General features: G+C 37.8%; 1 long non-coding RNA gene across 1 annotated transcript; it reads right to left on the bottom strand.

Annotated features, from left to right (window-relative positions):
* Positions 1-8,213: 8,213 nt before the first annotated feature.
* LOC131564077 (uncharacterized) lies at positions 8,214-12,074 on the bottom strand. Its single transcript, XR_009275353.1, has 3 exons — positions 11,995-12,074; positions 10,374-10,434; positions 8,214-8,631 (listed from the first exon to the last, which is right to left on the bottom strand). It is a non-coding gene; the product is annotated as an uncharacterized LOC131564077 (long non-coding RNA).
* Between the last annotated feature and the right edge of the window lie 4,079 nt (positions 12,075-16,153).

Here is a 16,153-nt window from a genome sequence, read left to right as displayed (position 1 = left end):
GCTTTGAACATGAAATTAGGTTCAAAACAGCGTCTCTGAAATGATGAGATGCTCTGCCCAGACCAACAAAATACATGTGCTCAGGATCACTTCAGTGCCTTCCATACAGTCCCAGTGATTCACACCTCACCCTCAGGGGATGGCAATTTCCTCAGGAATCCTGATTTCAGTACATAGCCTTGAGAAGCCAGAGGCAAAAAACATACACCCCACCCTCAGCCCTCAAAAAAAAAAAAAAAAAAAAAAAAAAGAGAAGTTTGACTGTATGAGAAAGACCTTTTTGATAGGCACAAAAAAATGCCCCCAAACCCCGCTGAGTACTGGGAAAGTTAACTCAAGTTTCTGCCTTCATCATTAACTTCTAAGTGATTTTGGGGTTTTTGTGCCAGCTGGGATAACCAGAGCCATAAAAATGGAGAAACCTAGAAACCTGGGAGCAGATCTTACATTAACAACCTGGACAACTGCTTCAGCATCTTGATCTGCTAAGATTATTAAAGACCATGTAAGCAAAAATCCCTCTCTGTTCTCCATATGGTCCATGAGGGATCTCAAGGCGGGACACACACATTGGAACCTTTGCCTATATACAGACAAAGTAGCTCCTGGCAAGTGTTTCCCCCCCCTTGATTACTGTCTTCAATACTCCTCAGTCAATGAAGGCTGGGGTTTTTCAAAGACATTCAAAGATCTATAAAACCTAGGAAAGATTTTAAAGAAATCCTCTAAGTGAGATGTCTTCCTAAACTTGGACCGTTTTTCTGTGAGTTCTTATTTTTCCTCCTCCTTTCCTTCTCTTATTCCTTTTCTTTCTTTATGTTTCAAAAGTTTGATACACTCATTTAACAGCTGTAGATCCTCTAAATGCATCCCAGAGTCTTTAAATTCCAAAGGGGAAAAAGAATTGTTACCCCAAATCTTTACCTTAGGAAAAAAACTCAGAGATCTAAAAACCTAAAAAGCTCAAGAGAAGACTTTCTGCCTTCAGGTCATTTGGCCACATTCTCCTACTCATGCTCAGTGAAAACTGCCTTTAAATGATCTGATTAAAAAATAAAAATATAAAACTAAAATACCATCAAGAATAAATATATTCAGGCAGCAGCAGATGCTTCTGAATTCAAACACTTTGCCCCAAAACTAGGCCATTTCTTTTTTTTAACTTGACTAATCTTGGTTTTGGTTTGTTTTTTGAAAAGCAATCATCTCGGCTTATAAGTCCGAATTTTAGTCCATGCATAAAAATAATAACCATAGTCAGAGAAACAGGAACTTTACTTCTATGCTCTCCCCATTTATTTATTACATGTTTTAAAAAAACCCACAATAGCATAATGACAGATAATATGGTTACACCAGCTCTGTCAATGTTAAGAAATTCGGAAAAAAAAAAAAAGACTAAACAGGTTCAAGATATGATTTCTCTATCAGGAGGAGAGATCTGAAAAGAATCAAAAATGCATTAGGAAGGGTGACATGTTCGGTAAATTGGAGGCAAGACAATTCCTGTAAATCTTGTTATATTAAATTTAAAGCTATCCAGGATATAGACAACAAAGTGCTCTAGCTGGGCTCTTTAGATGGACATCAATTAAGGCTGTGTATTTGTTTTTTCCTCTTACTCCTAGAATATGTCATGTCTTTCAACTTTCAAGTTGCTTTTTCCAGTTGGGAAGAGAGAAATAATCAATAATTATATCAAGAGAAAACATTCTACCTTGGTCACAGCTGCACTACTAAGAGAGTAGTTCTTTAGGTAGCTCCAAAAATTCTCTTTTGCTGACTTTATCTCACAGGAAGTAAATAAAACTTCACAGAAAGTAAATAAAACTTAGCAAACCTTTAGACAACAGGAACTTTTTTAGAATATTCCCAAATTTTCATTTTAGTGAAAAGTTTAAGCTAAGCTGTTACTTTAAGAAATTTGGTGGAGAAGAAAGGAAAATTGTGCCATAGAACAAAGTAACCTCCCAGTGTTTATTGTCAGGGAAAATTAAGTATCCATAAAAGGGCTAAGATTGCCTCATGGCTGAGGTGGAACAAGCAGGTTCCAAAGCAGTCCCAGTAATGTGTCTTCTCCTTGGGTTAAAGTAGCCTGGTCCACTGCAGCATGGAGGGAACACAGATGCACCAGATGATGTTTTGTGTCATTTGAGGGAGCTGGAGGTTGGTACAGCACAGGGACACTGCCTAAAAGTTCATTTTGTTTGAAGGGGTTTTAATCCCCTTCGCCAAGTCAGTAATAATTTTTGTCAGGAGCTGATGAATAATAGACAAAACAAAGTGTTAGTACTTGATAAAATTCTTAGTGCAGTCCAAGTGGCACAACAGCAAGAGATCACTGCTCAGGCATTTTATTAGGGGGAAATGGGGATAAGATTAGCCAATGACCCTTGCACTGCCTTCCTAAATCATTCAAGAACAGGCATGATTTTACCTGAGACAGAGTTTTGCAGCTTGTCCTCAGTAAGTCCTAGGCATTGGAAAATACTCAGTAACATAAGCAGAGCACAGGAAATTCTCTAAACAATCCCAACCTACCTGGAAACAAGGTAAGAAAGGCAGGAACGCCACTGGCCTTCCCTGAGAGGCCTAAAGGGTGTCTAGGATAAGAGCACAGGATGTTGACAAAGTGACAAACTCTGCAGGGTCTCCAGCCCTCTGTGGTTTCCCCACTGCAGTGATCTTGCCCTGCCAGCCCTGGATCTCATTGAGGGGACACCCAGCATCACCATCCCATGGCCCAGCAGCACCTTATTTATAACCTGTGACAGACTGGATGAGCAGAGCCAGAGATTAGTGATTGTAGCAGACCACAGAACACTACTTGGAAACTTAAAAAGATTATCGAGAGAAAAGAAAAGCTTTTTAATTCAATCTAGGAGTCTTTTCTTTCTTGCTTTAGTCAAATTATGGCTTCATTCAACAAATCCAATCCCTGGGTTTCCAGCCCAGTCACCCAACTCCATCTAGGAAAGATTTTTAAAAATATTATTATTCTTTTAATACTCCTACCCTTTATTTCTGCATTGTGGCTATTTTCACTTGTTCTTTGCTTGCCTCCTGCATTAACACATTTCTTGATATATGCAACTTAAAAATTTATAAAGGAGTATAGTAATAGCCACACTCACATTTTCAATTATTTAAAAATTAGTTACAATAGTAAAGTGTGAGCAACAAATCCAGATTCTACTGCATCGTCTTGAGAGAGTCATAGTAAATGTTATATCAAAGTCATTGCCTGTAGAGAATACAAACCTTTTGTTCAGATCAGGTATCATATAATTAAATGAAGCAAAAAAAAAAACAACCAAGATTTGTGCTAGTATTATTTAATCACTTTAATATTAAAGTATTATTGGAAAGACAAAAGGAAAATTAAGCGACATCTCTGCATGAATGTCATTGATTTTCCTATTGACAACAGGAAGCCTTTTTTCAATATTCCTAAAAGAGAACAATACTAAAGTCTTCATCTGAAACAATAATAGACAGATGCAAAGTTCAGAAGCCAGAACAGAATTTCATTATGTCCTGGCTCATTTTGGATCTCCTCATACTAATCACTAAAACTGACAGGAGAAAGAAAAAGTTAAGATAGTTCAACAAGAAGACATGAGCCAAATATTTGCAAGTTCAAGTCTTCAAACTAAAGGATAAAATTCTGGAAAATGTACTCCCTATTTCGTAAAAAAAAGAACCAAAAAAAGACCAAACCAACTAAGTTCATCTTGTGGTTAAGGTTCAGTTCTATGGAATATAACAAAAGAGCTTTGTGGTCGAGGTAGAATCCTCTGAAGATATTGTTTAATAATCATACATCTTTAACTGCATTAGTGTTAGCTTGTGCATCGATGGATGCCTGTTGCTACTTAATTTTAAAAGGTTTGTAATCTTATAATGAAACTGTACTTTTGACCAGCCACAAAGTAGAATCTGATTTGAGCATTATAATGTAATTAATCATAGATTTTAGTGTCTCATTTGAAATAATTTATTCAGATTTGAAAAATACACTGCATGTCTATGATTACATTACATAAAAAGCAAATAAACTACATAATTGAAAATTAACCACATAGACTATTTGTCATAAAATGGAATTACTTGGAGGTCAGAGATTGGTCCCAAACTGGTTGCAGTTTGACTTCTGTTTAGTCACTTGCAGCTGTGCAACAAGACACAAACTCTGTTGCTTATTTTTTATTCACTTTAACAGTGCTGGAAATGGGATTGGAAAATTTGGGTCCATGGTGCTTGGACTCAAAATAGACATCACATTTGGCAGATAAACACTAATATTACAGTGCAATCTGTACTTATAAGGGCCTTCATAGCCTAAAGGAACAGAAAAAAAGAAAACAGAGAAATTGTATGGCCTTTGGAGATGCACAGCACAGAATATAATTGTTCTGATTTCCACTCGCAGGTTTTGCATTTTCAGATATCACCCCAAACCTGAAGAATATCTGGAGCAGTAACGTTTTAGTGTACTTTTTCTGAAAGCACTCTCCACGTTATCCACCCAGTCACCACTCATGTTTGTAACAGCACCTGGTAATTAGGAGATGTAGTAGGCAATTTTCAAATTCTGACCCAGAATGCTCACAGGAAAACTGGAAATTCATGTGTGTTACCTGGCTGCTTTGGTACCTGCAGTGAGCAGAGCTCTCCGGTGTTCACCTGATGCTACATGTGAGGAAAGGTGAACAAGCACACCTTGTGGGTGTTTAAAGCATACAATAGAGCTAAATGAGAGTGATAGAAAAGCAAGACATCAGGCTCTGGATAAAGGAAAATGTAGCTCAGAGTAAGGAGGAACCTGAGATCACACCGAGAGTAAGAGCTCACACTTCATTACCTCTGTGGTGGAGCTTCTGACTAAAAAAAGGGAACAGCTCTTCTGCTTCCTCTCTTGCCTTTGTTTACACTGAAAAACAAGAGAAAAACAGAGCCCATGGCAACAGATCCATGTCCTCCTAATGCTGGGGATGCCCAGGCTGAGGCAGCACTGCAGGTGGTGCCCCAGCAGAGCAGAGGACAGGGCAGAATCCCCTCTCAGGACCCTCTCAAGCCCCTGCTTTGGATGCAGCCCAGGAAAAGCTGCTTCCCTGGGTAACCAGCACTCACTGATGGCTCGTGTCCAGCCCCCTGTCCAGCAGCACCCCCAGCTCCTGTTCATGCTGCTCCCAATTAATTCCTCCCCCAGTCTGTGTTCATGTCTACGCTGTCTCCAGTACAAAACCTTGCCACAGATACACAATATAAGGACAAAACCAAATACATTTCAGCAAATTTTCTCTCCTCTGCTCAGCTGAGGAAGAGAGACACGGTAGTTTGGTGTTCAGCCATGGTCAACCCACCACAGTCCTTTTTATTGCCCACTTCCTCTGCCTCCTGCTTTAATGGATATATCCCCTTTCTTACTTCCCTGCTTTCCATGACCTTCCAATCTGTCAATCAGCAAAACCTTCCCTGACACATATTTTGATCTGTAAAATTCATAGGTAAAATAACATTTTTTAATTCAAAATAATTCACTTTAAAACCTTGCTCTATTTATGAGGAAGGAGCTAGGCTATCCACATCAATATTTTATAGTGTGTTCTGCCAAATTAGTCAGAGACAAATTAGTCATGACACTCCACAGAAAAAGCCTATTTGGTTTCTATGAAACCATTTATCAGGTGTGGTATTATGATGAACAATACATCAAAATGTGGTGCCAGAGGACCAACTGTAGCAAAAGTTCTATCCTTTCATTTTCTCTGTAACTCCACACTGCACAAAGATAATTTCACCCTTAAGAGAACAGCATATTCATTCAAACTTGAGCACTGCAATCATATTGCCAGATTATTACCTAATACTAGAACTAGGCAGATTTGATATATTACTAGTTTGCTTTCAAGCCCCATTAACTTTTCCGCCATTGTGTCAGTCAGCACAAAACCACAGAACTTATTGGATACATTAGATTCTAATAGAGAGCTCTCCCATGCTACCTGTTCCTGGCCCACTGCATCTGTTGTCTGCTTGAATTCATCTTCTGCCTATGACCTTATAAATTTCTACCCCCTCCAAGTGTACAGAACAACTCATCATCTTAGTTCACACCCATAGAATCTGCAGCTTGCTAAATGAAGAAAAATTATTAAAACATGCATACTGCAGCTGTCTTGAATGTCTGTAAAACAAAGATAAGTCTGACTGGCATCATTTTTTAACAACTCTCCCACTGGTTTGTGTGTCTTTGGGTGCTCATTTTAAAGCATTATTAAAGGTTTGATTGCATGCTGCTTGAAACCTCTGGGAGAATTATTGTCCAGCATCTCATTGCTCACCTAAGGAAAGGCTTCTAAAGAAATTCAATGCAATTGCCCTTCTTAGCTGATATGGACAATTACATATTTCCATGTACACCAAATTCTGTTCTTAGAGTCCTATGAAATGCAAGGCAGAATGAAGAACAATGTGTTTCAAAAAAGCTGGAAAAATATGAAAGATTAAGAAACTATACATTCAGTCAAATGCCTGAAATGAAGGTCTCGTAAAGGTAAATTATAAACAATACCTTACAAAACTCTGTAAAAGTTATAAGAGGATAAAAGAAAAAACATAATATATATGCTAAAGTAGAAACTAAAACTCAATTTTCACAATAGTGGACCATTTTCCATGTGAAAAAAAACTGACCAGCCCAGGTTCCTGATATCAGTTTGCATGAGGGGCTTAGCGCAGTGAAAGCAGCCAGAGTTGGTAGTGAAGGCAGTTCTTTCTGGGAAGGATCCTCTTTAGTCTTCCCCTTGGCATGCCTTCTGCACCTGCAGTGCGCCTGGTGCTCCCTGGGCTTTGTGGTTCCCAAAACCCTAACCCTAGGTGTAGCCCCAACCCTAACCCTAGGTGTAGCCCCAACCCTAACCCTAGGTGTAGCCCCAACCCTAACCCTAGGTGTAGCCCCAACCCTAACCCTAGGTGTAGCCCCAACCCTAACCCTAGGTGTAGCCCCAACCCTAACCCTAGGTGTAGCCCCAACCCTAGGTGTAACAACAACCTTAACCCTAGGCGTAGCCCCAGCCCTAACCCTAGGCGTAGTCCCAGCCCCAACCCTAGGTGTAACCCCAACCCTAGGTGTAACCCCAACCCTAGGTGTAACCCCAACCCTAGGTGTAACCCCAACCCTAGGTGTAACCCCAACCCTAGGTGTAACCCCAACCCTAGGTGTAACCCCAACCCTAGGTGTAACCCCAACCCTAGGTGTAACCCCAACCCCCCAGCCCTAACCCTAGGTGTAACCCCAACCCTAGGTGTAGTCCCAGCCCCAACCCTAACTCTAGTTAGCAAACGCAGCCTTGGGCCAAGGCTGGTTCCAAGGAAAGGCTCTGGAGGAAGCAATGTTGTGGCAGTCTCCGTTCCCATCTCATGCCTTTTGCAGCACCAGTGTGGCTGAAGCTCTGGGCTTTCAAGTTTTCAGAGCCCTAGCAGGTCCTTACTTTATGTTTGGACTAGATCATTTTCCAGAAGGATATAAACCAGGCAAATTCATTTGTCCTTCAGCCTGATTGTAAGGGAAGGTAAGGGGTCCTTGTTCTAATGCATCTAGATAAAATACTGTCACACCCAAAGCTGCCATTAATCACCATCCGTCCACACCTTAAGCAAGCCACAAAGACTACACTCTATGAACAGCTGGTCCTCCTCATATGTGCAAACATTTTACAATTTTATATATTGACAATAAATTTCAACATGACAAATCAAAAATTGACTATAGTTTCCCACCAGTGACTTCATAATTTGGATAAGCAGTATTTTGAAATACTGTCAGAATCGTTCTTACAAGATGAACCCTTGGCAAGTCTTCAACATTTGTCAAATGTTAATTTAATTATTTTTTGTTCATGTGCGTTATTAACATTTCAGTAAGCTAAAATGTGGCCATTTCAAAATAAGCACAGTAAGTAGTTTACAATTCAAATAGATTTGGTTAATTTCATTTAAGAATGAAAATGAGGCTTTTAGCTCCCCACAAGTCATAAGCATATTTTTACTTACAAAGTAAGCTAGAAGAATTAGAACATTAAACGTTCCTGAGAACAATTAATTTAAAATTTTAGTGAAGGGCATTTGTAGTGATCATTTACAAGACAATAAAATGAACAGAAACAAAAAACATTTTTATTCAATTCCAAATTATCAATTTCCTACCATTAAGATTTCACATTGACATAATACTTGCCTTCTGGCTCTTTTCTGAGTCCATTATGTAATCTGCATTTGACAGAAATAAGATCTGACTTACATATTGAAATTTCATCAACATAAAGATGAAATTATATCTTAGTGAAAACAAAAGCAACTAGGGTTGTTAAGACAACTTAAGTTTTGCAATTACTTGTCTCTTGTGCTTCTTTCCCTTCCCAGTACACTGATTGCCTTCCCAATGTTTGATTATCTAATACACTGCTGTAGTTAAGGCCTTTTCTACTGTCTCATCTCCCTTTATTACACAGCTAATGGAATATATTCCTTACAAATATTTAATGAAGTTTTTCCTAATCGGTTCCACCTTAGGTGCATTAGTTCATATTCAGCTGCAAGTCAGTGAGAAAATGTTCTTCCACTTCTCTGTAGAAGAAAAAAGTAAATTTTTCAGTATTTTTTCTAGTGCCTTACCAAAAGAAATTTAAAAAAAAATACCACTGCTTTTTCTTATTAATGATGTTTCTTAACAGTGACTTCATAGATGAAAAGCTGTCTAGTCATGGAAGAACAGACAACCTAGACCACAGAATGCAAAAATATGCCAACATCCAATCAAGAGTAAAGGATCTCGTAGAGAAAAATAGGAGCTGCTTTCTTTGGTATTTACTTATCCTTTAACATCCTGAAAATTCTCTAAACACACATTATAACAGTCTCAGACACAAGGGCACTTTTAAGTCACCAGCACAAATAAAAGAATAAATCAGAAAAGACTCCCCTGACAGAGAAGCTGCCTCAGTGGGAAGTCAGAGAGGCCTGCAGCAGCTAAATAGTATTAATGATTTGAAAATTCTAATGCAGACTCTCAAGGAGAATACATTCTTTGGACTACCTAACAATGATACCTAATGGATTGATTAATAATCAAGAAGCATTAGGAACTCCTTATAACAGGAATCATTCTTTATACAGCAGCAATTACAATTAATATGATTGCAAAAAAATTAGGAAAAATAACTGGTTTGTGGTACTACCTGCTTCTTAGATTTTAAGCAATTGCTTCCCATCAGAAAATTTTTGCCTATTACATGTTTCAATAATTCGCTCTGCTCCATAGCATTTTCCAACTCTTTTCACTAAGGTTCAAAATCCTACCCCTCAAAAATCCTCATTTGTTTCCCCAGAATAAGCCTACAGACTCTGTCTCAATTTAAAATGGCTATCAGTTACGTGGCAAATAAGCACAATGACAACCGAAGAGATTTCCTTTTCTCCTAATTAAAAGAATATCCACGACAGACTTTGTTAGTTGTAGTGCCACAAAAGATCACAATACTGCTCAACTATTTTTGTATATTACTTTTGCCTTCAAATTGACTTTGAAAGTGTTTAAATTGCTGAAACAAAAGACCAAGTTGGGTGCAAAGAATGGAAGTAGGTGCAATCACAACCTGGCAACAGAAGAAGCAAGAAAAGCAAGAATTGGTCACTTATTTACAAAAATGACATTTCAGTACTTGACAAATAAAATTCCATCACTTAAAAAATATCTTTAAGGGTAATAATTTAAAACACGAATGTTGAATATTGGCAAAGTATGATGGACTTGCCCTACCTCAAAATCTGTACTTTTAGGGGTTTTGGTGCTTTTTTGCCTAAAGTAGATTTGGACCATAACTGGAGAGTCTGAATCAGAAGTAGGACACTAAGGAGAAGTTTAAATAATGCTAAACTGCATACTTAAGGTCACTTTGGAAATGCAGATAAGCCATGCACAGGACTCAGCCTTTTTCACAGCTAATTCATCTCAGAGCAGACACTTTAAAGTGAGAAAACAGACCCCATAAATTCTAGTAAAGTCAAGTTTTTGGAATTTTTTTGTATTTAAGATTTTACAAGGCATGTATCCATAAAAAGTTACTTCTTTAGCATATTTCTCTGGAACACACATTAAACCTAAGAGAAGAAACAGCTTCTGTAGACTATGCTAAAAAGAGCTTAGAAAATATCAGCAATGTAAAACAACCTAAAAAGGCAAGCCTAGAAATTTACTTTGCAAGTGTTGTCTTGTATTACCTAACTTATCAATCACCATATGACGCTTTAAACAGGCAGTGTCAAAACACATCAAATAATATCATGCAAGTCATTTATATTTTACTTACCAGGAGGGAGTCCTTTGAAGACTGAGGACTGTGAGGATGCACACAAATTACTATCGTTAACCTGCAATAAAGTAGGCCTGAGATGGTTTATCTCTTCTGCATATCCTATTTCCAGCAGACAGGTTTAGTGTTTGAAATACTGACTCATTCTAAGAGAACTACATCCAGGGGCAACAAAAAGCATTATACACAGATACAGGGGGGAAAAAAAAACTAAATAAAAAGGGGCAATGTAGGCAACCTGCCTACTGAAACTGCCTTCAGAAATTTAGCAAGGAATAGTCTCTTTTAAGGAACTTAATTGGAGACCTCCCCAAAACTCAGGTGAATTACTTTGCTCCCACACCTAGGCAATAATTGATAGCACCTGATCTTGCACAGTTGTCTTTCAAATATTCATTTAAGACTATTTTAGCAGACATGCAGAAATTAAATCTGAAAGTTCACAGGCTTTATTTCAGTAAGCTTACTGTCAAATATAAAAATCATATTAGTTTTGTAAAATGATATTTCAGGACAATGCATTTCATCACGTTATGTCTGAATACAATATTCAAAACTGAAATAAAGCCTAACCCTAAACACCAGAGTACAGTGTTCAAATAAAAATATTCAAAACCAGGAAATTGGAAAAAATATTTAATGTTTCAGTTCTTTCAGACTGATTTTTTCGCATTTCATGGAAAATTCAAAATCTAATTTTATTCTTAAAGAAACAGATATCAAAAATTTCCATGGGTAATCTTTAAAATTTTAAAAACTGAGGCAAATATAAGTACTTTGAAGCTGAGGACTCTAAATCCTTTAGACAGCAAAGCATAATAAAGCACATAAGAAAATAATAGTGATAATGATCCCTTTAGAGTAGAATCTTCCAGGTCTATTGTGTACAATTATATCCTCAGTTCCAATTCAAATGCCCTCCTTCCTTTTCCTCTCATCTGTCTTTTAGACTCAAGCAATGTCATCACCTTCAGAAATTCATTTCCTTCAGACATTGTCAATATGGATAAAAATTATGTATCTCTAATATTTTATCAACTAAGTGAAAATAACCCCAAGCACTGTACAAATTTGTAATCTTGGAAGCTTTAAAATAACAATAATGAAAAAAAATGAAAAGCTAGTATTCTTACATCACAATGCCCTTCACTAGCAAAGGAAGACTATCACTCAGGAAGCCTACATTTCCATTAGATCTACCCACTGAAAACTGCAACTTTGATTTTAAACTTTAAATTTAATTGAATTTGCTGCTGCAACTGCATGAAGCATATCCACATTATTTCTTATTTAATTTACTCTGATTATGATTTGAGACCCTGAGTCCTACACCAGTCCCTGCAAAGCTTGTCTTGGCCAACAAAAGATACCCTTATTTATTATATCATTTTGCTCATCACTCTCTCCTAAACACAAATTGTGCAACGTTTCTGATTTGAAAATGCTACCAGTTAACTGTCTGTCTACCCCTTGCCAACACAACAGACAATTTTTCCAGCGAAAAGTATCTGAATTGAATTGAATCTTGGGCCACTTCCATTCTTCTTGCCTGTATTATCCAGCTTCAACTAGGCTTCTGCATGTTTTCTGTTGTCATCCTATTGCAAGAGTTCCATACCTTCTTGGTGTTTCTCATGGCCAGCTCCTCCCAGCACTGACTCTTTCTTCTCCACAAAGCAGCCACTGACTCCAGTTCCCCTCTCACCCAGCCACCCCACTCTTTCACAGCACTCTTCTTCTCACTGGTTACAGCTGTGGCTTGTTAAAGTCAGGCCTGTTCCTAATCCTTGATAATTGGCCCAGCTGCAACTCCTTAGGGGTGAGATTACTTTCTACACCATCTTTATTCCCTTATATTCTATTCCCCTACAATTTTCAATCTAATTTTTTTTAACACTTCAATATGCAAAACAGAGATTATAAAGTCTGCATATTATTTTACGAAATAAAAATTTCCTTGCTAAAATTAATGTTTATTCTGTATGAAGTAAAAGGACATTCCTAAAATGATACTCAAATTTTTATATGTTGGCCATGCTGCCTGTATTAAGCTACAAAAACCTCAGAACATCTGAGAACAAAATGGATAAATGGGGCAGAGGCAATCAAACTCTGTCTGTTTAAATGAAATGGTTGTGGGATACTAATCACAGCAGTGATGAACAGAGAGATGTTGAGGTACTGGGGGGCTGCATCCATGTGACTTTGTAGATTTGGCCCTCCAGGTGATCCTGGAGTTCCCTTTCCATTTGTCCCTTCATTTATCCAGAGTTATTAACAGTACAAGTCATTACTGTGAGGCTGATATGCCCATAGCAAGAAGTCCACAGTCTTACTAACAGATGAGGATATTCAAGAGCCAGGTTTTCATCCAATACTGTTGACTCTTCAGTACTTTGAAATTTGAAGTAAGAAGAAGGAAGTAGCTTCACTTTTGTCACATTTTTTTCTATTCAAGAATTTAAGATTCTATATAAGGTGAGCTTCTATCAGTGTTAGGGAAGTTAAATTACATGAAATGCAACGATTGAACTATTTGATTCTCACAAATATAACTTTAAAACAAAATATCACTCTGAGGACTGGGAGAAAGAATTCTATTTTAACATATTCTGTTTATGAATCAATTTCCCCAAACTGTGCAGAAGGACAGTGATAGATTCAAGTAACTCCATCAGGCCTGGTGTTAAGGTGATAGTGGACAGCCTTGTGACCTTTGATGTTTATCAGCAGAACAATTTCATGAAGTACCCAACTGCAGTGTTTACATGGACATATTCATCTACTCTAGAACTCAAAAAAGCACAGTAAATAAAATGGATTTTAGCTGCCTCGTCACCTGATCGTTAAATGCAGAATTTGACCCATAACAAGAATATTCTTAATTTAATCTACTGTCAGTTTTTGGAACTGGAATATTGTTCAGCAATGTAAACACATGCACTTATTTTCATTGCCTAAATTAATCCTGAAAATCCTCACGTCGGGCTTCAGTACCTATAAATAGATTTGCTGTAAGGATGATAAACGGTGGTGAAGCTTCATGGTAAAGTCATTACACTGAATGATTATTCCTTAGGTTATGCATCATTGACCTTCCCAGAGCCACTGATAGAAGCCTGCACAGTCTGCATATGCAGCTGCCTGTGGTTTTAAAGTGAGAGCACACATGTAAGCAGGCACAACACTTTAAATCCCAACAAATTTATATGAATATGATATGAGTGTTAATGTGTTTAACCCAGCAATGTTCCACACTGCCCACGTGGACCTCAGTAAGATTAACGTGTCCTACACAAGAGTAAGCCTGAGGAATATTCACAGTTCAAGGAAAGAACAATTGCATTCCATTAGAAAACATGGCTTCACCCCTTAAGTGAAAGAAAAAGGAGAAAATGGCTTAGCAAGACAACTCCATTCATCTTCACTAACCCTTTAAGGCCCTGGGGCTGGGAAACTGAAGCAAGTTATATCCTGTCCTCTGCCCCTGAACTGCTGCAGATCAGCAGCATCACACAGCATCTCTCCAGTGCTGGCATGGCTGCACACCACTACATCCTCAGAGCTCCAGTTAAAAACAACAATTATTTAATATTAGCCAGAGAACTCCCCAGAGCAGATACTAATACAGAGATGGGGAAACAAACCATGGAAAAATTTATGTTGTCAAGGAGAGATGATGAAGCAAACCCATGCAGGAAAAGGCATCAAAGCTGCTCCTGTCTGGCTGCCACTGGGGTAATGTGTAACCACTGAGATCTCCTTCTCTTCCAAAGCAAAATATCATCCCTCCCCCACAAGTACCAGAGCCCCTAACATGTCCTGTCATCACCATTCCTGGAAATGGGAGGAGGGGACAGGAGATGCAGCCTGCTTAGGTATCCCGGTTTTAATGGGAATTGTAGCTGTGAGGTCATGCACCTGCTGTGCTGTGATTTGGTACAATATAAATAGACCTACAGTTTATGAAACAATATGGTGAACTATATAATCACATGGATACATTTAAATATCCCATAAATAAATAAATAAATAAATAAATAAATAAATAAATGCCAAACAAAAAAAAAACCTATAAAAGAAATCCAAATCCCAAAACCCGTCACCATGAAAAGATCATGAGTTTAGAGAACTCCACGTTCAACATGAACTGATTTAATAGCTCTGGATTGTACTGGTAAACACAAATCAAAACTTTCATGCTTGCTTAAAGACTGAGAGCTGATCTAGTCGTAAAAATAATTCTGAAAGGCATTTTTTTAAAATGTGTAAAAATAATACCTTGAAAAAAATTCATCAAAATTCATATCATGTTTTTTAAATCAACTTAAATAAGCCATTCTTGACTTACTCCCAAGATGAGACTCTGTGATCCATTTGTTTTGCCTGCAGGATTTTTTCAGTGAAGTCACAGGCTCTTGAAAATAAAGTATTGTAATGAAAATTCTGTGAGAACCTGAAATATAGCAGCAGGCATAGTGCTCTTTAGTATTAAGAAAAAGTTCATTTAGTTACTTTTAAGGCAGAGTAATAGCCAAACCACATAGGATGACATCAAACCTAAAAACCAGCCTCATTTTAAGAGAAGAGAATAAATTCATCGTCTTGGCAGTCAGTAATTTTATAAAAGCTCCTGTTCTCATTATGCCTGTTAGTGTTTTAACTACAGATGAAAAATAGAAACAATTTCAGGCTATTCCTGGCAGACTGAAGTAGGTCTAAGGATAGCTAACCAGATGGAAGAGGCTTACTTTTAAAGCACTATATTTTACCTTCCGTTTCCCCTGGCACTGAAAAGAGAGGAGAGCACTTCTGAAAATTTCAGGCTCAGCTTGTAGAAGCAGTAATATATGTTTAGCTAAAATGATTTTAAATAGGCTGCAGTTACTGCTGAATTTACTGCAATAAAAACAATTGGAACATGTTTCATGGAGTGCAAGAAATGGCTGGGAAAAAGGGAATCTTTGAGGAAAATGAGTTCAGGTTTGTGCAGGGAAAGCATCCCTGGAGAACATGCATGGGTTCTGTACTGAAGCCTGAGGCCAAAGGTCAGGGAGGGTTATATGGAACATGAGAAATAGTTATTTAAATCCACTGTCAGGAAAAACCCCACTCGTGGAGTAGAGGTGAAGTTGTTCTCTTGGGCTGTGGTTTGAATCCTCCCTCAGGTACTTGAAAATAAATCTTGTTTTCTGAGCATCCAGTGCAGAGCTGTTACTCTCACTCAGCACATGCTGAGCCATTCATTAACGATGTGCAGTATAGGGTGTGAAACATTCATTCAGCAAAAATCTCCGTCCATTTAACAGGCCACAGTCAATAGGACTCAGCTGACCCTTCCTACCCCATCCCTCTGATAAAATACCTCTGATGCTGTTAATTGGGATCCAGTTCTGACCACACTGACTCCGGTATAAATTCAATGACTATGAGAAAAGCAGAATGCTCCCCATCCAAAGAATTTTCATCACACAACTGCAGATTTGTCAATCACTATATTTTGAAATAGTCACTCAATAAAACCACTTTCAGGCATCTAGCAATAAAATTATACTTAAGAGAATGCCAATATTTTACCATGTTAAAAAAGTTTAACTATATTTAGATTTTTATATTTTCTGTGGATCCTAATATGAGATATTTTGCAAGAAAAAGTGGTTTTAGCTTGATTGTTAGGGACCCAATAATAAGTTTCTGAATTTGCCACCAAACTTATGCAAAGTGCAGCGTCTAAAATAAATTTCAATAAAACCTAAGAGAAGACATCAAGGAAATCT

Source organism: Ammospiza caudacuta, chromosome 14 (assembly GCF_027887145.1).
Source record: "Ammospiza caudacuta isolate bAmmCau1 chromosome 14, bAmmCau1.pri, whole genome shotgun sequence".
NCBI classification, from domain to species: domain Eukaryota; kingdom Metazoa; phylum Chordata; class Aves; order Passeriformes; family Passerellidae; genus Ammospiza; species Ammospiza caudacuta.
Note: the sequence above shows the minus strand (reverse complement) of the source record. Positions and strands in the feature narration are given on the sequence as shown.